Below are 23,330 nucleotides of genomic sequence, written 5' to 3' on the forward strand. Positions count from 1 at the left end.
GATCAGTGTCTAGGCAGAGTCCATTTCCCCTGAGGCCTTGCTGCTTGGCTAGTAAATGGCCGCCTTTTCACCATCCTCACGTTCCCCTGTGCGTCTGTGTCCCAATCTCCTGTCCCTCTGAGAACACGAGTTATACTGGATCAGAGCTCACCTTCAGCTTGAGCTTGAAGCTCCCTTTAGAGGTTGGATATTATAAAAGTCTGTTAGAGTTGCCATAACAAAATGCCACAGTTCGATGACTTAAATAACAGCTATTCATTCTCTCGCAGATCTGGAGGCCAGACGTGGCCTTATTTTACCTTAAGTCCCTCTTGAAGGGCCCAAGATCCAAACACAGTCACATCTCAGGTGCTGAAGGTTAGCACTTCAACAAATAATTTTGGAGGATCACAATTTAGCCCACAACAGATGTGACAGATGAGTCATGGAATTAAAACACAAAAGATGAGGATGTGGGTCCCAGCTCAGACATTATTGATGACAGCTTGGACAAGTCCCCATAGCCCCCTAAGGTTTTGTCTTCTTTGAGTGCACCGCGGGCAGAGACACGTTCCCTGGAAGCCATGCCCTCGGAGGAGCCACAGGAGGGGAAGGGTGGCAGAGGCCACCTTGCAAGGCCTGTTCTAGGGTTTGGCCATGTCCTTGTAGCTTCAAGCATCTAGCCAGCCAGCACTCCCAGGAGCTGACAGCAGGAACTGTGCTCTCAGGGGCTGAATGTGCAGAAACCAGGAGAGCCGTGACCACCCTGGTGCACGTGAAGCTGCAGTCCTCACAGGGCATGCCTGCCTGTGTCACACGGAATGGCCATCAGCAGGACATACAGTGGGTCAAAGTCGGAACAGAGGAATGCTACACGAGCCCAGGGGGCCGCTTCTGACCTCTGACTGCCTGACGCACTTGTGCTCATTATATGGACACTTCTGCTAAGGAAACAAAGATGAGATCTTTTAACTACAGCAGCTCCGTGACCACTGGCAGAACACAGCCACCGAGTGCGATAACTGCTCCTTTCCTGTTATAAGACATTTAAATTAATTAAAAATAAAATGTAAAAGTCATTTCCTCAGTCACTCCACCACGTTTCCAGCGCTCGGTCCCACGGGGCTGGTGGCCACCCTATTGAACACATCCATCGTCACCAAAGGTTCTGTGGGGCTGTTCTACAGACTGTGCAGGCTCAGTTGTCAACTTCGCCATTTGGCACACTGTCATCTTGGCTGTGAATTTAAACACATTGATGCAGCTGGGCTGTCAAATACCTATAATGTTTCCCCAAGAAAGGTACTCGTCACGTTACTGCACAGCTAATGCAAGCACAGTCCTCCAGGCGCACCTCATTTGTTTGGCTTCAGGTCATCATGTTCCCCAGCTATGGCATTGTCTGCACATTGAAGGCGTGCGGCAGCCCTGCGCGGAGCAAGCCCATTGGTGCCATTTTTCCAACCAGCATTAAGTATCTCTGTGTCACTTTTGGGGAATGCTCACGGTATTTCAAACTTTTTTTTGTTATAACTGTTACCAGTGATCTTCCGTGTTACCACCGTGATTGTTTCAGGGCGCTGAACGTAAGATGGTGAACTTAATGGATGAAGGTCATGTGTGTTCCTCATTGGCCAGCTGTTTCCCCATCTCTCTCCCTCCCCTCGGGCCTTCCTATTTCCTGACACACAACTATATTGACATCAGGTCAAGCTCTACAATGGTTTTTAAGTGTTCAAGTGAAAGAAAGAGGGACATATTTCTCACTTTGACAAAAGCTAGAAATAATTTAAGTTAGTGAGGGAAACGTGTCAGAAGCTGAGATGGGCTGAAAGCCAGGCCTCTTGTACCAAAACTTACCAAGTTGTAAATGGCAAGGGAACGTTCTTGAGGTGATGAGAAGTGCTACTCCAGTAAACACACAGTCAGAGAGCAAAACGGCCTCATTGCTGACATGGAGAGAATGTGTGCGGTCTGCATAGAAGAGCAAACACAGCACAGTTCCTCACGCCAAAGCATGATCCAGAGCAAGCAGGTGACTCTCTTCAAGTCTATGAAGGCTGAGAGAGGTGAGGAAGCTGCAGAAGAAAAGTTGAAAGCTAGTGGAACTGGTTCACAAAGTTTGAGCAGAGAGGCCTCCTCCACAACGTGAAAGTGCCAAGTGAAGCAGCAGGTGCTGGTGCAGAAGCAGCAGGTCAGCCAGAAGGTTGAGCTGAGCTAAGTGACGAGGGAGGCTGCACTCCCTAACAGATTTTCAACACAGACAAAACAGTCCTACACTGGAAGAAGATGCCGTCCAGGACTGCCACAGCTAGAAAGGAGAAGACGCCATCCAGGACCGCCACAGCCAGAGAGGAGAAGACGCCGTCCAGCACTGCCACAGCCGGAAAGGAGAAGACGCCGTCCAGCACTGCCACAGCCAGAGAGGAGAAGACGCCGTCCAGCACTGCCACAGCCAGAAAGGAGAAGACGCCGTCCAGCACTGCCACAGCCAGAAAGGAGAAGACGCCGTCCAGCACTGCCACAGTTAGAAAGGAGAAGACGCCGACCTGGACCACCACAGCCAGAGAGGAGAAGACGCCGTCCAGGACTGCCACAGCCAGAAAGGAGAAGCCAGTGTCCAGCTTCAAAGCTTTAAAGAATAGGCTGACTCTCATGGAGGACTAACGCAGATGGTGACATTCAGTTGAAACCAATGCTCATTTACCATTTTGACAATCTTAGGGTTCTTAAGAATTATGCTAACTGTACTTTGCCTGTGCTCCAAAAATGGAACAAGAAAGCCTAAATGACAGCACATCTGTTTGCAGCATGGTTACTAAATCTTTTAAGCTCACTGTTAAGACCTCCTCTGAAAAAAAGATTCCTTTTCAAAAGATCACTGCTCATTGACAACGCTTCTGGTCGCCAAGAGCTACAATAGAGATGAGGACATTTGTGTTATTTTCACGCCCGATAACACAACACTCCTTCTGCACCCCAAGGATCAAGGAGGAATTTTGACTTTCAGTCTTATTATGTAAGAAATATATTCAGTAAGGCTATACCTGCTACAAAGACTGATTTCTCTAATGGGTCTGGGAAAAGTCAAGTGAAAACCTTCTGGAAAATATTCACCCTTCTAGATTCCAATAGAACATTCATGATTCATGACAACAGATCAAAATATCAATATTAAGAGGAATTTGAAAGAAGTTGATTCTAACACTCATAGATGTATTTGAGGGGTTCAGACCTTTGGTAGAAGAAATAGCAAGAGAATTAGAAGTAGAGCCTGAAGATGTGACGTATTGCTTCAATCTCATAATAAAACGTAGGTGAGGAGACGCTTCTTATCAATGAGCAAAGACAGTCATTTCTTACGATGGAAAAACTCTTGGTGAAGATGCTGTGCACATTGCGGCAAAAACAACAGAAGACTTAGAATATTACATAAAAGTAGCTGATAAAGCAGTAGCGGAGTTTTAGAGGATTGCCTCCAATTTTGAAAGAAGTTTTGCTGTGGGTAAAATGCTATCAAACACCATTGCATACTACAGAGACAGCTTCATAAAAGAGTCAACTGCTGTGGCAAACTTCATTGTTGTCTTATATTCAAAAACTTCCACAGCTGCGCCACCTGATCAGTCAGCAGCCATCAACATTGAGCCAAGACCCAAGACCCCACCAGCAAAAAGTTTGTGACTCACCAAAGGTTCCGAAGATGCGTAGCATTTTATAGCAATAAAACATTTTTTAATTAAGGTACATATTTTTTTTTACACATAAGGTTCTTAAACACTTAATAGATTATGGTATAGTGTAAACATAACTTTTATATGCACCGGAAACCAAAAAATTTGTATGACTTACTTGATTGCGGTATTTGCCTTATGGTGGTGGTCTGGAACCAAATCTGCAATATTTCCAAGGGAAGCCTATAGTAGTGTGCGCTTACTTAGTCTGCATTTCACATATATAATTCATTTTTACAATGGCCCTGTGATTACTGTCCTAATTTCACAGGTAAATGAACTGACGTGCAGAAAGCTTAAATACCTGGCCTCCAAAGTCACAACTACAACTTGAACTTTACCTTAGAATTGAAAACAATGTAAGTTAAACATTTGTACCCTTACATTAATCTGAAATAAAAAAAAAAAAGAAAGAAAGAAAAGAAATAGAGCTGGTTTGGAAGCCAGCCTAGCTGGATCCAAAGACTGGGCCCTTCACACTGTGCAGGTAGTTATAGACCAACATCGGGGCCCCCCACCCCCCCATGCTGGGGTTTACTTGGTTTATCAATCTCTATAAGAATCCCACACTGCCTCCTGCAGGTAGCTGCCCACCTCTCAGTGAGGCTGTGACACCCACACTGACTGGTCCACATGGAGGCTCTGGGACCACACCTTTGGTGGCTGGTGAAGGAGCCCATGTGATACTGTCCCTAAAATAAAACCTGGCTTCTGGTGCTGGCCTCATAATGTGCCCAGCTCTAGGCCTCTTCCCTGCTTCCAAGCCAGTTTCTCTAGGCTGGATCCTCCCTTTTAACTATTACCCCACTGTCAACTCCTCCAAGCCCCCTGCCCATCCCACTAATGACCAGATTCCCAAGCACTTTTCACATAGGAGACTCAAATGAAACATGTTCGTGAAAGTGTTTAAAAATATATACATTGACGCAAGTAAAGCAAAAAGACAAACTTCAGAATGGGAAAAGATATTTGCAGGGTAAGAATCTGACAAAAGGTTGATAACTACAATCTGTAGAGAATTCAAATTAATCAACAACAAAAAAAAGTAAACAATCCCATCCAACACTGGGCAAGAGATATGAACAGAACCTTCTCTGATGAAGACAGACAAATGGCTAACAAACATTTGAAAAAATGCTCATCATTCCTAATCATCAGAGAAATGCAAATCAAAATGACCCTGAGATATCACCTAACCCCAATGAGAAGAGCCCTCATCACAAAGTCTCAAAGCTGCAGATGCTGGCGTGGATGTGGAGAGAAGGAAATACTTTTACACTGCTGGTGGGACTGCAAACTAATACAACCTTTTTGGAAGGAAGTATGGAGAGCCCTCAAAGAACTCATATTAGACCTTCCATTTTGATCCTGCAATCCCATTACAAGGCATCTACCCAGAAGAAGAAAAATCCTTTTATCACAAAGACATTTGCACTAGACTGTTTATCACAGCTCAATTCACAATTGTCAAAATGTAGAAACAACCTAAATACCCACCAACCCAGGAATGGATTAACAAGCTGTGGAATACATACACATACTATGGAATACTATGCAGCCACCAAAAAGGATGGGGATTTTACGTCTTTGGTATTAACCTGAATGCAGTTGGAACACCTTCTTCTTGGTGAAGGCATCACAAAGATGGAGAAGCAAAAAATCTCTTGGTCAACATTTTTTGAAGTCGATGGCATTATGTTTGCTCTTTTCATCCTTTGGCTTCTAGTGGTAAACTTGGGAGGGAGAAGAGAGTTTAGGGGGTCTGAGCATCTAGAGCAGTGGTTCTCAACCTTTCTAATGTTGCGGCCCTTTAATATAGTTCCTGTGGGTCACGACCCACAGGTTGAGAACCACTGATCTAGAGCTAATTTTTGACAATTTTATTAGGAGACAAGGGATGTAGGTTCTATGATCCATTTTCACTCTGCCGTGTTTGTCCAGAACTTTCCAAGAGAGTTGTTTTATTACATTTTGAGGGCACAATATGGGGGTGCATGGAACAAAATGCAAGCTGCGTTTTGTCAGGTTAGGAAAGGCTTCTTGCAGAGCGTGACTATGAAGTTGGAATTAGAGAGGGGAAGCCATGGCAGAAATGTGTTTGAGGAAAAGATGTAAGGCAGAGAAAAGCGATGTAGGAGAAGAACTGAAGTTAACTCAGAGATGCCAAAGCCTAGCTCTCCGGTAAGGAGATGAGGCTGCACACTCAGGACACACTGAAATCGGCCTCACAGAGCACACTTAGCCAGGCGGGGGCTGATCAGGTTGTGTTTAGCTGTGTCATGCCAGCTGTCCTGTGAAGGACGGATTTGCCAGGCACAGATCAGAGGCAAGACAGGTTAATAAATGGTTGCAATAATCAGATGGGGACTGAACTAAGACAGTTGTACCAAGTGTGGGGAGAAGGAGATAAATCTGAGAACTATTTAGGAAGTAAAACATTTGATGCTTGATAATTAATTCAGGTGCAAGAGAGATTCACATCAGAGGTGATTTTATTATATCTAGTTTAGAATTTAAGTAGGGACAGGTGAAACCCATAGGGACCACAGATGATGGGGAAGTTCGGCAGGGAGGAGAGGGGGAATTGCTCAGGTTCTTAAAACATGTACAGTTTAAATTTGAGTCATCCAAGTAGAAATATCAGTTTTATCCAGAAGCTTTTTCTTTTTTCCAATAACACTTTTACATGCATACCCTTCTCATACTTACCAAAAGTTTTCATATACATGTATGTATTATGTATAGAATGTGCCCATGTGTCTAATTTTTCTTGCCGGATTGCACTTGATGTTAGGAGGCGTAGTGTGTAATTTACTCTTGCAAGCCAGATAGCGCCTATGTAGCGCAAAGCCGTGTGTGCAGCTGGTGCTTAATTCATGTAATGAGTTAGTATGGATGGATGCATGGGTGCCTCAACAAATAAGCAAGTGGCTTCAAATATGACAACCCAAGTAATAGAATTCCTATTCTATATTTGCTACCAGAAAACCAACTTGGTTTCATGTTTGTTTATGAGCTGAATAAATAAGTCAGAGAACATACTTTATCAAAGAAACAGAAAAAGGAGAATTAGTCTTCAGTTATGAAGCAGGCTGGATTTTTGCCCCTGTGAAGAAGCATTTCCACTTATGAGGCACATTAAGGGTGATGGGACTAAATTAGCAGGGTGAATAATACTGACAGTGATTTCTATGGTAACTCAATCAGTTCTATGCACATTGTTATTTCAAGGATAATTTTTCAAACTGCAATCTCATAGCCTGTAGAAACTAACATATCTGTTCAGCAACTCAATTACCTGTGCTGCTTCATGGGTAGCTGGCTGCCCAGGAGGGAGCCCTGTTTGGTTGGCTCTTGTTGACGAGTCTCTCTTGCACTTCTCCAGGGATGCACATGACAAGCTCCTTTCCAGCATGAATGTACATTCCATAACAATTATTATCACAGAGAAGGTGATGTGATAATAATTCTCATGTCTGATCCCACAGGCCTGTAGGAAATGAACTGCTCACCTCTTAGAATCATTAACCATTTAATACATCAGAGAGCCAATTAGCTAAATAGCAGCCTAACAGCCTGACCTCTAAGAGGTAGATAATGGATTCCCTTTCGACTGGTGAAATGAACTCACATGTTATTCATAGCTATTTCCCAGCAATTAAATACAACTGTTGCCCATGACAGTCAAAGTTCGTATTTAAAATTAAAGCATGTCCCGCCCACCCAAAGTCCTTTATCACTTACCCAAAACAACCACATTTCAAACAACTTGGGCTTGAATTTTTCACACTCTTTCACTTTGAACAAGGTTCCTAACTTCTCCTAGCCTGTACTCTTTGTCAATAACTTCATCTGACAAGGTCATGGTGTTATAAGATAATATGCGTGAAGACCACCGTATAGAAATTATCCATCAAAAACATCTTGACTAACGGATGAGATTAGATCTAGCTTCCTTCACAGAAGCTACTACAAAATCCAACTAATGTCATTTTCTGGTTCCCAGTCCTGCTTGGCTCTGGAAGGATCAGCCACAGCTCCCCTTGGACACAGACAGTCTACTTCTGCCACATGGTCCCCACCCACCCTGCACACTCAGGCACACACAGGCACCAGAGTCAGCAAAGGAGTGAGAAACACCAAGGGTGTTGAATGATTAAATGAGTCAAAGGACAAAACATGGAGGACACTCTGCTCAACTTCCTTGCAGACTTTAAAGCTCTGATGGCTCCTGGTAGACACTCTTTGTCCCCTACCTTGACAGTGTCATTTTCCTCTTCCTACTGCTTTGCCTGCACCTGTGCTAGCTCGTTATTCTGTAATATCCACTCCTGGTAACCTAATATTATCATATTTTATAATAAATGGTGTTGTCTGTATCTTTATTCATTCTGAAAACTTGTCAAGTGGCTACTTTGGGCCAGGCTATATGTGGTTCTTGACCTGTGGAAGCTGCCCTTGAGAGGGGACAGTGAATGTGCAAACAGAGAAATGACAATGTGACATGGAGAATGCTGTTGGGAGGGCGAATATGAAGAGCTTTGTACCCATTCACCACCAGTACTACTAACAGCCACATCCACAAACTAAAGAACATCTTGCTGGGTGTGGTGGGTCACTGGACGGCCCTAGAACTCACCCTGCCTGCTCCCAGCCAGCCCTTCCCTACTCAGCTCTGCCCTCTCCCCTCCCCTCATCTTTCCGCCCAGAGTTAGAGGCACCTCTCAGCTTTAATCTCAGCTCTGAACCACACCACCTGCGAAGGACTGAATGTTTGTGTCCCACCAGAATTCACAGACCAAATCCCAACCCCACAACGGGATAGCATTAGGAGGTGGGGCCTTTAGAAATGATTAGGTCATGAAAATGAAGCCTTGTGAATGGGATTCTTGCTTTTATAAAAGGGACCCCAGGACTCCTTCATCCTTTCTACCACATGAGGACAAAGCAGGATCACAAGACACCGGTTTTCTAGCACCTTGATTTTGAACATCGACAGCTCACAGAGACTAAGGGCCTGTGCTTGTCTCAGCAAGGGTGGCGAGGAACCCCTCTGCCTTTGATCCTCATGGCTCTCCTCTAGAACGTTCCTCCACTCCCTCTGGAGCACAGAGCTAAAACACTTGGGCTGTAATCACCAGTGCATGAAGGTTCAAAGCACAAATGAATTAAAGGTGCATCCAAAGTGATGGTGGCTGGGCGCCATGGCTCACTCCTGCAATCCTAGCACTCTGCGAGTCTGAGGGAGGTGGATTGCTTGAGATCCGGAGTTTAAGACCAGCCTGAACAAGAGTGAGACCCTGACTCCTACTAAATACAGAAAAACTAGCTAGGCTTTGTAGTCGGCAACTGTAGTCCCTGCTACTCAATAGGCTGAGGCAAAAGGATCACTTGATCCTAAGAATTTGAGGTTGCTGTGAGCTATGATGCCATGGCTCTCCACTCAGGGTGACAGTATAAGACTTGGTTTCAAAAGAAGAAAGAAAGAAGGAAGGAAGGAAGGAAGGAAGGAAGGAAGGAAGGAAGGAAGGAAGGAAGGAAGGAAGGAAGGAAGGAAGGAAGGAAGGAAGGAAGGAAAGAAAGAAAAGATAAAAACTTATTAATAGGGTTTCAGACTTCATCCTGCCACTAACCTTTAAGAAACTATCATTGGTCAAATCTGGTATAGCATCAAAGAAGAATATTCACAGTTATTTGAAAAAGCTGCTCATATATGCCTCTGCTTTCTAACTACATATACCTTAGGTGAGACTGCAGTTTCTTTATAACTTCAACTGAAACAGCATATTGTGACAGATCAAATACACAAGCAGTTATGAAAATCCAAGTGCCTTTAATTAAGCTGGGCATTCAAGAAATTAGCAAGAGAACAGCACAAGGCCACTCTTCCCAAATTTTTGAGAAATAATATTCTTTTATATAAAACTCCATACTTACATGTCATGTGATTTTCATTATCATTTTTAAATGAATTTTATAAGTTACACTTTAACCTCAGGCTTAATTCCTAACATGAAAAATATAGATAGATATAACCTATGTAAATGAAAGTTTGTTTGTGCCCTCAACAGTTTTAAAACTGTTAAGAGGCTCTGAGACCAGAAAGTTTGAGAACCACTGTGTTATGTATTCCCAGCCTGCCCCGCCCATGAGAAATGAACGTGAACTTCAGAGGGAGTTCAAAGGACACCGAAATTTTACAGTGGTCCGGGAAGGCATCAGAAAGAAGGCTCCTTATAAGCTGTCACTTAAAGGCCCATGGGAGTTAACTAAGGAGTTTGTGCTCACCTTTGATAGCTCTCTAAGAGGGCAGTGTGTGCTGATTCTCCAGGCTGGGAATCAGAAAACAGGATAATCCTATTTTATGATGTAGAGCCATCTATGGGTTTCCTGACCTATAAAACACATATATTATATTAGGTCTGACCCTGAGGTCCTATATATATTATACATTTAATGATGAATGGCTAAGCATAACTTTCAATCTACAGAAAATTAAAAAGAATTCTAAAAGATAATTTGCACACAAACACACAAAATATCCTTTGTCAGTGCAACTCAACCCAAAATGAATAATACCTACTCAGTCCATTCACACTGAACTGAGGGATCCAGGGAGGCCAGCACCAGCAAGCACTCTAAAAGCAGAGACAATGGTGTGGCTCCCTCCAACATTTCTCACTGGGTTTTGTTGAAATCTTGGGCATGAGAAAATATAGCACAGCAGAAAACTTCAAAGAGTGAGTACAAGTTACAAACAAGTAGTTTTTCTTTAACTACATGAATGAATTCCTAACACATCCTATTTATTGCACTTCTGTCTTGCTTTAATCTTATCACTGCTAATAGATAATTTGGGGCTGGGACAGTGTGCTGTGTCCAGTAAGTAGTGTGTTCAGTGTTCACAGTCAGCAGTGATTCTTGGCTTTTGTCCAAATTTCTCTGTTCCTAATGGGTTTTTGGGTTTTGTTTTTTTTGGGGGGGGCGGGAGGCGGTTGGCAGTTTCTGACCAGGGCTGGGTTTGAACCCACTACCTCTGGCATATGGGACCAGCGCCCTCCTCCTTTGAGCTATAGGCACCGCCCAGTGCCTACCACTTTTAACCGTATGCTCTATCATACAAAACTTTATTGTGAGAGACACTAAAAATTTTATTTTCGGAATCTTTTTAGTGATATAAACAGTGCTTTTAATATAATCTTAAAAGATAATGATGTACAAAGTTATAATTACAATTAGATCCTAAGTTTATTACAAGAAATATGTGCGTGCACATTTTTACCAATAGTTATCTTTGGACAGTAAGATTACTGATGACCGATATCTTCTCCTTTGTAATGTTCTATTTTCTGAGCCCAATCAGAAAGGTTTTACTTTTTTATATCTTGGGATTGCTTACTTCTTATATCATTGTAAAATAAGCTATAACTTTTCAATCTACTGGTGATTATGTGTGAAGCCAACCAAATAAACTGTCCATCATTCTAGGAGTTAGGAAAAAAACATCAGCTTCTTTACCATTCAGATCGCAGATCACCTTTTCTAATTGCTTTATTCTCTGCACTCCAGATGTCAGGATTCTAATGTCCTTCTTGATCGAGCTCTGGAAACATTGCCCCTTTGGGGGCAGAGTTTGAGGGCCATTCCTTCAGCACTTTCTCCTGGGTGCAGAGCCAGGGGCTGCATTTCCCCTTGGAAATGGGGATGAATCCCCTTGAAGGTGGATGTGGCCCTGTGACTGTCACTCAGCAAGGGAAGGCAGGTGGCTGTGTCATCTGCAACTTCAGCACATCAGGAAGCTGCTTGCATCCACAAAATCTTCCCTACTTTTCACCACCTGGACACTGAGATGATATTTACTTGTTGAGAATAAGAGAGTCACGTAATGAGCCTGGGAATGAAGTAGCTTATGGTGCAACATCACTTCATTACCCTGGGCAGTCTGGCTAGCTACAGACAGTTATGTGAGGGAGTAATAAACCTCCAGATCAATGGCTCTCAACCTTCCAAATGCTGCGATCTATTTTCATTGTTACAAAGGGGTCGTGACCCACAGGTTGAGAACCGCTGCTCTAGATTATTAAGACAGCCTGTCTTTGCATCTGTTACAGTTTTGCTTGTACCAAAACTAATGCATAGGTGAAGATAATTCTTGATCAACTAAGCAGCAAACATATTGCTTCTTCTGTATTCATAAGTTTGGCTGTCAGAATATCAAGGACTAATTAATCATCAAGAAATAAAATCAATGACAATTATAGCCCTACGTAGAAGAATTAAGAGAGCTATGATTTGCAATTATTTTTCTGCAAGCTTTAAAATCCACCTTGTCTGAATATACAAATATCCCCCTTATGTCCTTTGCTACTAAAATATTTCATTTGATTATAAACCACTTCTTTTTTCTGGACATTGTTTCTTCCACTGAATTAGTAGAATCTGAATTGATTGGGTGGATATGAAGCTGAAAGCTCAGCTATTAGAGAACAGAATAACCATTTTTCTTAACAGTCATGCAGCTCATAAACCCAAAGGTTTGGGCCTGAATAAATCACTCTCTTGAGACCAACATAAACAGAGAAAAGGCAAGAGAAATAAGACAAAGAATCAGGGCCACCAGAAATTTTCTAAACCTCAAAGAAATAGAAAAGAAGTGAAACTGGCCAGGAAAGGCAATACAGAGCAGATAATACCAAAAATCAGAATATGTCTACATAGTCCAAATTATATATGAACTCCTGCTCATTGGCTCTACAGAGACCTCCACTGGGGAAAAATAAAAGGTATTTTCTTAATCTGTTTGGAAACCTAATCATTTTCTGTTTTGATACTAGAATCAACAGTGATATCCTGGGTCCCAAATCTCCTCTTTATCCTTGAAGACCATCCAGTGCCTTCTACCTAAAGGCAGAAATGAAGAATGACCACCTGTCATTGCAAGATTGTGTCAAACTTTATTCAGATTTAGTTGAGCTTGTTGGATGAGACAAGGGGGCATCTTTGAGACTCAGGGATCCCCATTGCACACACCCACTGTCCCCTCAGCTGCTCTCCCAGGCCTGGCTCTCCAGCAGCACCCATGTTCCCCACCCAAGTGGCGCAGCCCCAGAGCAGCAGTGCCTCCCATGTGGGAAGCTGGGGAGCCTTCCAGGACATGGGCCTGCATTCCCCGAGACACCCCAGATGCTAGGGTACATCATTTCTCATACAATTTCAGGTGGTTAACAGACCTTCCTATACCTTATTCCCTGACCTTGAGTTTGGAATCACTGCCAGGCTCCAGTCTCACTGGATGGAATACAAACCCATGCTCTCGGCCTTGATGTATAAAACCACCCTCCTGAGAAATTCTCCAAGGAGCACAAAGGAGGCAAAGTAGACGTGCAAGGAGGGACGCGGGTTAGAAGCCCAGGAAAAACTCACACTATCACAGATCACTCGGACGAGGAGTCTACTCAGCAGCCAAGAAGCGCAGCCTGAAGCTCTGTGAGCACAGGGGTCACGCGTGGGGAACAGGCCTGTCCATCTCGCCTGCATCCTCCCACGGGCAGAGACGGGCGCTGGAGCGGCGGGGAGCAGTGACCAGCGTCTCTCCCTTCCCTCCAAGCTGTTCGTTCAGCGCCGGCCGAGATGCCGATGCTCTTTGTCCCCATGCGTGTCTCGAGCATGTGGTCTACCCGCGTGTCCCCGCGTGCTGCCCGCACCCCCACTCCCATTCCCAACTGCACTGCCCGTCCGGGAGGAAATTGGAAGATGCAAGCGGGGGCGCTGCCAGAGCTGTGGGAAGAGAGAAGGGGGTGAACCTCCAGAGCTTTCCGATTGTTCAGAGATGAGCTGCACCGGGTCAGGAGGTCAGCGGACGCCGGTCAGGCGCTCACCTGTGCCCGGGGGAAGAACAATGGAGGGACCGGCCGAAGGCCGGGAATGGTCCCAGAGTGAGGCCCCCCACCTGGCAGCACGAAGCCGGGTGAAGAGTGAGGATATGGGGAGCTGTGTCTCTAATTCCCAGGTGTCTCATCATGCCAGCTCACAGCGACAGTCACGGCCCAGAGAGGCCTGCCCCCTCCAGTCCGAGGCCTGGGACAAGACCGCCCCCGCTCCCCAACATGCACCTGCAGCGCAGCGTCAGGTGGATGTCTGCCGGCCCGGTGGGGCCGAGGTCTCTGGGTCATGTGTGCATAGGCGGGTGGTGATGGGGGCAGTGGCCTCCGGGTCACGCGTGTGTAGGCAGATGGGGGGGCAGTGGTCTCCGGGTCATGCGTGTGTAGTCGGGGCCCTGCGGGCCCCCAGTCTCTCTGGGATCAGCAGCCTGGGTTCACTTGGCGTAAAAACACTGAGCTTCCATCACTCAATGGCACTCAGTCCCTGCAGGTCATTGGTCTCTCCTCATGTCTCAGGTCAAATCTCTGGCCAGATTGGGCCTCACTCAGACAAGCACTCCTGCGCAAAATCTCCCGGGCAGTGACGGAGTTGCCACTCAACCAGGAGAGGGAGGCTCCACACCCACAGGGTGACTCAGGTTCCATCGAGGCAGATTTGCATCTAGAGGTCGGGGCCTGGCCCCACAGAAGAGTGTGTGTGTGTGTGTGTGTGTGCGCGCGCGCGTGCCCGAGAGAGAGAGAGAGAGAGAGAGAGAGAGAGAGAGAGAGAGAGAGAGAGAGAGAGACCGACCTCCCAGCCAAGACCAGGGTAAGCTATAGGCATCATTAAATTACATTTTGGTATAAACTTAAAATATTTCTCACCTTAACTTCTGGAATCAGAGACTAAAGGCATGCCTTTTCCCAGCAACCTTCTCAGAAAATTAATACAATGAAAATACATATTTACACAGCAATCTAGATGTTTTGACACATTAGAAGAAAACGTTTTTTACATCAGTCTGAAACATAAAATTTTTGTGAATTAAGACACCTTTAGGTCAACTTTTTTCACCAGTTACTTTTACACAAGGATATCTGAATGGATAAGTTCGCCAGTGAAGAGTAGTTAGCATTTTTACCTAATCTGTATATCAAAAAGTCTAAGTACCTGCTATACATGGTCTGATTTTTATCAGAAAATATCTCATATTAGGAGTAGGCTTTGTAAGACCTTTATTATTTTTTATTAGGAATATGACAAGTGCTCATTGAGAATAATTTGAGAAATATTGTTAAAATACAATGAATAAAATTTCACCCATGTCCAATGACCAGATATAACCAACATTAAAATTTAGATGAATTTCTATAGTTTCATGAATAAATTTTTGTATCGTGTGTGTCTTTGTGTATACACGTATGTCTGTGTGTGTTTTGCCAAAACTTTGGTGACATCAATTTACCTATATTCTTCCCTGCTTTTCTCACATAACACTGAGGGCAGAGAAGACCAACTCTCTGCCTTCTACAGAATACAGATGTTGTTGAAAAATAACAACATTTCCCAGGAACCCCAGCGTCCAGGTGCCAAGGGACTGAATTCAGGCTTATGAATCTGGTGAAAGTGAAGATGCCACCATCTGGTCCGATCAACATAAACCTCCCATACACTCCACCTGGGTTCTCCTGCTTTCCCCTTTCTCAAGTTGGATGTCAGTACTGGCCAGCCACAGACACATGCATTGCAGACGTCAGTGCCTCCAGCCATCTGAGCACCTGGGTCCCAGCTGCACAGAGCATCCTTCCTTGCTCCCATCAGCCTCAATGCAGGGATAAGGCTGGAGATCTCAGTGTCACAGTAGCTCGTGTTAATGAGTAAAACAACACATCCAAAGATATCTGGAAGATTAATACATAATTCACGAATACAGTCTGTTACTCTTTTAATGACAAGTTTCGTTTACGTGAGGATAAAAGGAAAGACAAATGCTTCATGTCAGACGGTGACTTGCTCTTATGCATGGGTGAAATAATCACAATGATTGCTTTGCTTTCCACTTGACCTCTAACTTCAGGCATCACAGACACATAAATGGAATAGAGTGACAAAGCCAGTTCTTCCACATTTGTATTTCTAGAGTAACCTTCCCATGTCAATTGAAAAAGGCCTTTATTACCAGACATCTTTCATTTTACAAGCAGAACTGGGATTTGGGAGAAAAGTCTGATGTAAATATAAGGGCCTTCTCAGGTCACAGTCATTGGCCCCTCCTGACAGCATGTATCATTTCTTTGCTCCCTCTCTCTGTCTCAAATGAAGCTGAACTCGGAATCATTCATCACCAGAAACAGCTGAAGACATAAGGCAGCCTGGCCAGACGCAGTTCCAGCCTGAGTGCAGTAACTTTGCATTCTTAGCTCATTTACAACAACAAAGACATTTGCAGCACTCCTAAAAATAGTCTGGACCAAAGCACTTTGCAGCGTCTCCTGCGTTATCACAGCACCCTTCGTCATCACTGCTTATATTCCTGGTGCCAAATGTTCCTACAGTTCAAAGGACCCACATGACGTTTGTGAGAGTGATCGCTGTCATCTGCCTTAAACTCTCTCTGGGGAAAAATAAATACCTCATGGGAGATTTCAGTTAAAAAGCAAGTTTTAAGATGTTTTTCAAATTTTTTTCAAATTTCATGTCATCTGTGGTGAGAAGTCTCACTGCCAGCACCACCTGCCTCCTCCTTCTTGGAGACCCTCAGGACTACTGGAGGCTGGTCTCCACCTGCACACAGCAGACTCACCTGGACATAGAGCACCGGGCCTGCCTTTACGTGCAGTAGAAACATTTATCTGAAAGTCCAATACCTGACATTCCAAGAACACATTTCTGAGACTGAAGTCCTTTAACATCAAAACAGCACAATGATTAAAAACAAAAAGTTTCTGCACTCTGGGAGGCCAAAGGCGGTGGAATGCTTGAGCTCAGGAGTTCAAGACCAAACTGAGGAAGAGCGAGACCCCCATCTGAACTGAAAAATAGAAAAACTAGCTGGGCATTGTGGTGAGTGCCTATAGTCCAAGGTACTTGGGAGGCTGACGCAGGATTGCTTGAGACCAACAATTTGAGGTTGCTGTGAGCTACAATGCCATGGCACTCTACCCAAGGCAAGAAAGTGAGACTGTCTTAAAAAAAAAAAAGTTTCAAAAAAAACCATATAGACCCTTTAGGGTGCCGTCTCACCACTTGCCTTTCCAGGGAGAACAGGTAGAATTATTTGTTCTGACCTGCACCAGTTGGAATATAATATAACTAGATATTTGTCTGAAAAAAAACTTCAATAAGAACCTTGTGCAAAGAATGGAGAAACAAGAATCTAATGTACTCAATTCTAATATGAAGGCAGCAGATGATCTAATACAAGGTGGGGGTGTGGGGGAATGAGGGAGTGGGGAGAGGGGAGGAAAGGGGGGGTGGGAGTTACAGTGTGTGACACACCTCTGGGGGCAAGACACAGTTATAAGAGGGACTTTATCTAACAAATGCAATCAGTGTATACTAATTCTTTGTATCCTTAATGAATCCCAAACAATAAAAAAAAAACCTTGTTCAAAAAAACCACAAACCATTTTCTATCATTACGGTATCATTTTTTTAATTTTTTACAAAAATTATGTTATTTGGAAGCAACCTTCTATAATTCGCTTAATTTATCTTTTCAAACAGCTGTCATCGAAGTTCTCAAAAGCAGATTCAAACTAGAGAACCGTAGAGCTCAATTTAAAAATACGTGCAATCCAAATTCTGAATTCAATTTCTGACACCTCAGCCATCTGTTTATGAATGGGACTATTGCATTAATGTACATAGCAATGATTGAATTATATATATATATATACATGCATGGGGGTGTGTGTATAGACAAAACTTTGGTTACATCAGCACGTAGATGTACTATTGTTACTTTCAACTCATAAATCTAATTAGGTATGTTGTCATTTCTACAAAACCTTCATGTTCTCCTCTATAATAGTGAACAGAGCCATCATCCACCAATCATTCAAGCCAGAAACTTCCCTCTCTTTCACATCATTCTTATCCCAAAGCTTAAACATTTCTTGTTCTGTCTTCTCAATATCTTTTCACTCAATATCCTTCTCTCCATATGCACTACCATTCAGTCAACAAATGCTAACTGTTTACTGAGCACCTTGTAATGTGGTAGTAAGTACTGTCCAAAAATGAATTATACATGGTCTCTACCTTTAGGATCATGGTCTATGGAGAGAGAAAAACACACAAAAAATAAGTTCAAAATGGCCAGGCACAGTGGCTCATGCCTGTAATCCCAGCACTCTGAGAGGCCCAGGCAAGTGGATCTCTTGAGCTTAGAAGTTCAAGACCAGCCTGAGAAAGAGCAAGACCCCATCTCTAAAACTTAGCGAGGCATTGTAGTAGGGGGTCTATAGTCCCAGCTACTCGGGAGAATGAGGCAAGAGGATTCCTTGAGCCCAAGAGTTTGAAGTTGCTATGAGCTATGATGCCCTGGCACTCTACTCAGGGTGACAGTGAGACTCTGTCTCAAAAAAAATTCCTCCAATGACCCTATCAACTAAGTACTGTCATTATCACTCTAAATCAGAAATCACTGGACCTCAGACAAGTCAGTGAAGCAAGGTTACAGAATATAAGGGTGATAGGCAAAAAGTAAGTTTTTCTGTTGATATATACTAACAATTGACTATTATAATTAATTTTAAAATGCCATTTACAATAGCATCAAAATACTAACAGCTTTAGGATAAATATGACAATGGATGTAAAAGAGCTATGACAGTGGGCCCCACTCTAAAACACCCCCAATGAGTCATGCTCTTGTAGACTTCCCTGCCCTTGAGTGGGTGGGACCTTTGACTGGCTTCTAACAAATAGAGTATGACAGACACAAAGGGGGTTTGCAGATAGATTTAAAGTCACTAATAAATTGACTGCATTAATCAGAAGGGAGATTACACTTGAAGGTCCTGACCTACTCAGTTCTAGAAGCACCAGGAGAGATGCCCCATAGGTCTCTTTTTTTCTTCTCTTCTCTCTCCTCCCTTCCTTCTCTCTCTCCTTCCCCCCATCTGAGAAAGGAGCCACCATGACTTTAACAGCTGCACAGAAACAAACACTGAGAATAAGCCTCAGAGCTTGAAAGAGACACCGGAGCCTTAGCTGCAGCCTCAGGAAACTCTGCCCACACTTCAGCTAAGCCGTGTGGAGAGTACTGTTCCAGATAATAAATGTGTGCTGTTGTAAGTGGCTAATTTACAGTAATTTGCAGCGTAGAAAATGAATACACTTGCACAGAAAACTATATCACCAAGAAAAATTAAAGAAGACCTAAATGACTGCCAAGGTAGACCACTGTCATTTAGTCTTAAAGATCAGGAGACTAGATATTGTTAAAATGTCAACTCTCCCTCAACTGACCTGCAGAGTCAATGTAATCACAGTCTATATCCTTGTACAATCTTGTATAGAAATTGATGAACTGATGGAAAAATGGAAGTTCCAAAGACCTGGAATAACAAAAAAAAAAAAAAAATTGCAAAAGAATAAAATTGGAGGACTAATTCATCTGCTATTAAGGTTTATCATAAAGTTAAGACCTATTTTATAAAATATGTCTTTACAAAATAAGACCTATTTGGGAAGGAGGCAAGATGACTGACTGGAGCCAGCTTTACACAAAGTCACTGTCCAGAAAGAGAGATAAGGGACAGAAGTTTAGCAACTAAGCTGATGGTTTAGAGCTGAGCAAAGAGAGAAGATTGAAGAACGCACATCACCCCTGCAGAGGCAAGCTGCGACCCCAAGGAAACAAACAGTAGGTACAAAACCCATCGCCAAGCGGATGGGGGTCCCCTCCCCCATGAGAACGGCTCACAGTATACTTTCTACAAACAAGTGAGCAGAATTCAGATCTCCTATTTTATCCCACTGGAGGACCCTCTAAAAACTGGAACTCCTTCCCCAGAGGACCCACTACTGTGCCATGGCACTCTCCCACCAGGCACAAAACTGAATATATGGTCTATCTGCAATTCTGAACTCCCAGCACTCCCCTCCACTCTTACTGCACGGTCTGGAAGCCGGTCCCCCGTGGAATCCAGATTCTTGGGAATTTTCTTGAGAGGTGTAGACAGGACATTGGCTGTTACAAGTCTGTGCTGAATTGGCACCATGGGTGTAAAACAGGGACTGTGGAGTGAGTGAGCCATATGGGAGAGGGAGAGATGGTGCCCTATGGCATAGCACAGCAGCAGCAGAGGCGGGAACAATAGGGCTCACACCCCTGGTGATGTTTTGGAGAAACACTTCCCACCTCTCTTAGCAAGCAGAGGGTGCTGGGCCTCTGCTCCAGTGGTGGCCACAGATGGAACTGATCTGGGACAAAAACACAGGCCCCGTGAGCAAATGGTATGCCTGAGGTGGTAACTGCCTGGGCCGGGTGCCTAGGGACAGAGAACAGAATAAAATCCGCTCACTCCCAGAGGCAGCATACTCCCAGGGCAAGGCTAAGTCGGACTTGGTGCTTTTGGGAGCCCAAGATGCAACCGGCGCCCAGGGGAACATAGCTGAGACAAAAGCAGGTGTGGCAGCAGCATCAGCCCAGGGAAGTGCAGGAACTGAGAACTGTTTGTGACCTCTAACCACACCCGCCCTAACACAGAGTGCAGCAGAGACAGAGACACCAGCTCTGTGAGAACTGGCGCAGCAGCAGCAGCACAGGGCAGGGCTGAGTCACAGTTTCTGTGAACTCAAACAGCACCTGGCCCACAGGGGAATATAGCTGGGACAGAAACACAAATTCTGCAAGAATATAAGTGAAAGCAATATCATTTGGGGCAGGGCTGGAATTGAGTGAAACTTCCCAGCCTCCATTAAGCACCCCAGGTAGTCAGGCTTCAGCTCCACCAGCCAGCTGGTAGCAGAGTACAATGGCCTGGCCGAGGAGACACAGATCTCCCAGTGACTCAGGGAGGTGCAAAACCCTAGTGCATCTGCTCATTGGAGGGAACTGGATCACAGCCCTGTGGGGTTACCAGTCACTGGGCATGACAGAGGTGCAAGGTGGAGAAGGAGATATCAACCTTCCCGGACTAATTCATTTGCTGGGTGGACCCTTCTGACTCCATGGAGCAACAGAGTGAGTCATACTCAAGCTGCCAGCAAACCACTGCTATCTAGTTGCTGGAGAGGTTTTGAACTCTCCCACTTGAGACTGAGTGCTAACTGGGACAATTGATTTGGAACTCTTCAACTGGGCCAATCACATGAGGACCATCCAAGGTGGTACCCTGGTTGTGTTGTGGGAAGGTTTGATTTTCCTTTTCCAATTGTTGCCCATGTAGGGCAGGGTGTCTTAGTTGCTTGTATTTCTCCAAAGCTGAGACTTCAACCCAGAGTAACTGATTCACTAGGATTAGACAGAGACCAGTGGAAAACAAGACAGACCCACTTAGCCCCACCCCAACAAGCAGGTCTCCAGTGTCTCAGGACATAGTACTGTGTGGGTCTTTTGCAAAGCTGTAGGGGAAAACCTACAGTCACCAGCCCCAGCTCTTGGGCAAAGGGCTAGTTAATCACTACCCCAGGAGCACCCAATCAAATTTCACCTTATCTGCTTATCTAGTCAAATGCGAAAAATAATCATGGGGCAGAATCAGTGGAAAATCTCCAGCAACATGAATAATCAGAGTAGATCAACTCCCATAAGGAATGACAAGGTGGGCACACCAGAAGATCCCATTCAATCAGAAATGACAAAGACAAAAATCACAACAGACTCCTCAGAAATTCAAAAAATCCTTAATGAACATTACAAGAGGAACCAGACAAGGCTGCCCATTGTCTCCACTGCTCTTTAACATTGTAACATTGTAATGGAAGTTTTAGGCACCATAATTAGGGAAGAAAAGGCAATCAAGGGTATCCATATAGGGTCAGAAGAGATCAAACTTTTGCTCTTTACAGATGATATGATTGTATATCTGGAAAACACCAGAGATTCTACCACAAAACTCTTAGAAGTGATCAAGGAATACAGCATCATCTCAGGTTACAAAATCAACATTCATAAATCAGAAGCCTTTATATATACCAACAATAGTCAAGCTGAAAAAACAGTTAAGGACTCTATTCAATTCACAGTAGTGCCAAAGAAGATGAAATATTTGGGAGTTTATCTAACAAAGGACGTGAAAGATCTCTATAAAGAGAACTATGAAACTCTAAGAAAATAAATAGCTAAAAATGATAACAAATGGAAAAACATACCATGTTCATGAATGGGAAGAATCAACATTGTTAAAATGTCCATACTACCCAAAGCAATATACAATTTTAATGCAATCCCTATTAAACTCCACTGTCATACTTTGAAGATCTTGAAAAAATACTTCGTTTTATATGGAATCAGAAAAAACCTTGAATAGCCAAGACATTACTCAGAAATAAAAACAAAGCAGGAGGAATCACGCTACCAGACCTCAGACTGTACTATAAATCGATAGTGATCAAAACAGCATGGTATTGGCACAAAAACAGAGAAGTAGATGTCTGGAACAGAATAGAGAACCAAGAGATGAATCCAGCTACTTAACATTATTTGATCTTTGACAAGCCAATTAAAAACATTCAGTGGGGAAAAATTCCCTATTTAACAAACGGTGCTGGGTGAACTGGCTGGCAACCTGTGGAAGACTTAAACTGGACCCACACCTTTTACCATTAACTAAGATAGACTCTCACTGGATTAAAGATTTAAACTTAAGACATGAAACTATAAAAATACTAGAAGAGAGTGCACGGAAAACCCTTGAAGTAATAGGTCTGGGTGAGTATTTTATGAGGAGGACCCCCTGGGCAATTGAAGCAGCTTCAAAAATACACTACTGGGACCTGATCAAACTAAAAAGCTTCTGCACAGCCAAGAACACAGTAAGTAAAGCAAGCAAACAGCCCTCAGAATGGGAGAAGATATTTGCAGGTTATGTCTCTGACAAAGGTTTAATAACCAGAATCCACAGAGAACTCAAACGTATAAGCAAGAAAATAACAAGTGATCCCATCGCAGGCTGGGCAAGGGACTTGAAGAGAAACTTCTCTGAAGAAGACAGGCACACTGCCTACAGACATATGAAAAAATGCTCATCATCTTTAATCATCAGAGGTATCATCTAACTCCAGTAAGATTAGCCCATATCACAAAATCCCAAGACTAGAGATGTTGGTGTGGTTGTGGAGAAAAGGGAACACTTCTACACTGCTGGTGGGAAGCAAATTAATAGATTCCTTTTGGAAAGATGTTTGGAGAACACTTAGAGATCTAAAAATAGATCTGCCATTCAATCCTATAATTCCTCTACTAAGTATGAACCCAGAAGACCAAAAATCACATCATAACAAAGATATTTGTACCAGAATGTTTATTGCAGCCCAATTCATAATTGCTAAGTCATGGAAAAAGCCCAAGCGCCCATCAGTCCATGAATGGATTAAATAATTGTGGTATATGTACACCATGGAATATTATGCAGTATTAGTAAAGTATCTCAAGAATGGAAGAAAAAGTGTCCAATGTACTCAGCCCTACTATGAGACTAATTTATGGCTTTCACATGAAAGCTATAATCCAGTTATAACCTAAGAATAGGGGGAAGGGGGACAGTGGGGGAAGGGGGAAAGGGAGGGGAGGGAGGGGGTAGG

This window comes from Nycticebus coucang, chromosome 13, assembly GCF_027406575.1.
Source record: "Nycticebus coucang isolate mNycCou1 chromosome 13, mNycCou1.pri, whole genome shotgun sequence".
Classification (NCBI taxonomy): domain Eukaryota; kingdom Metazoa; phylum Chordata; class Mammalia; order Primates; family Lorisidae; genus Nycticebus; species Nycticebus coucang.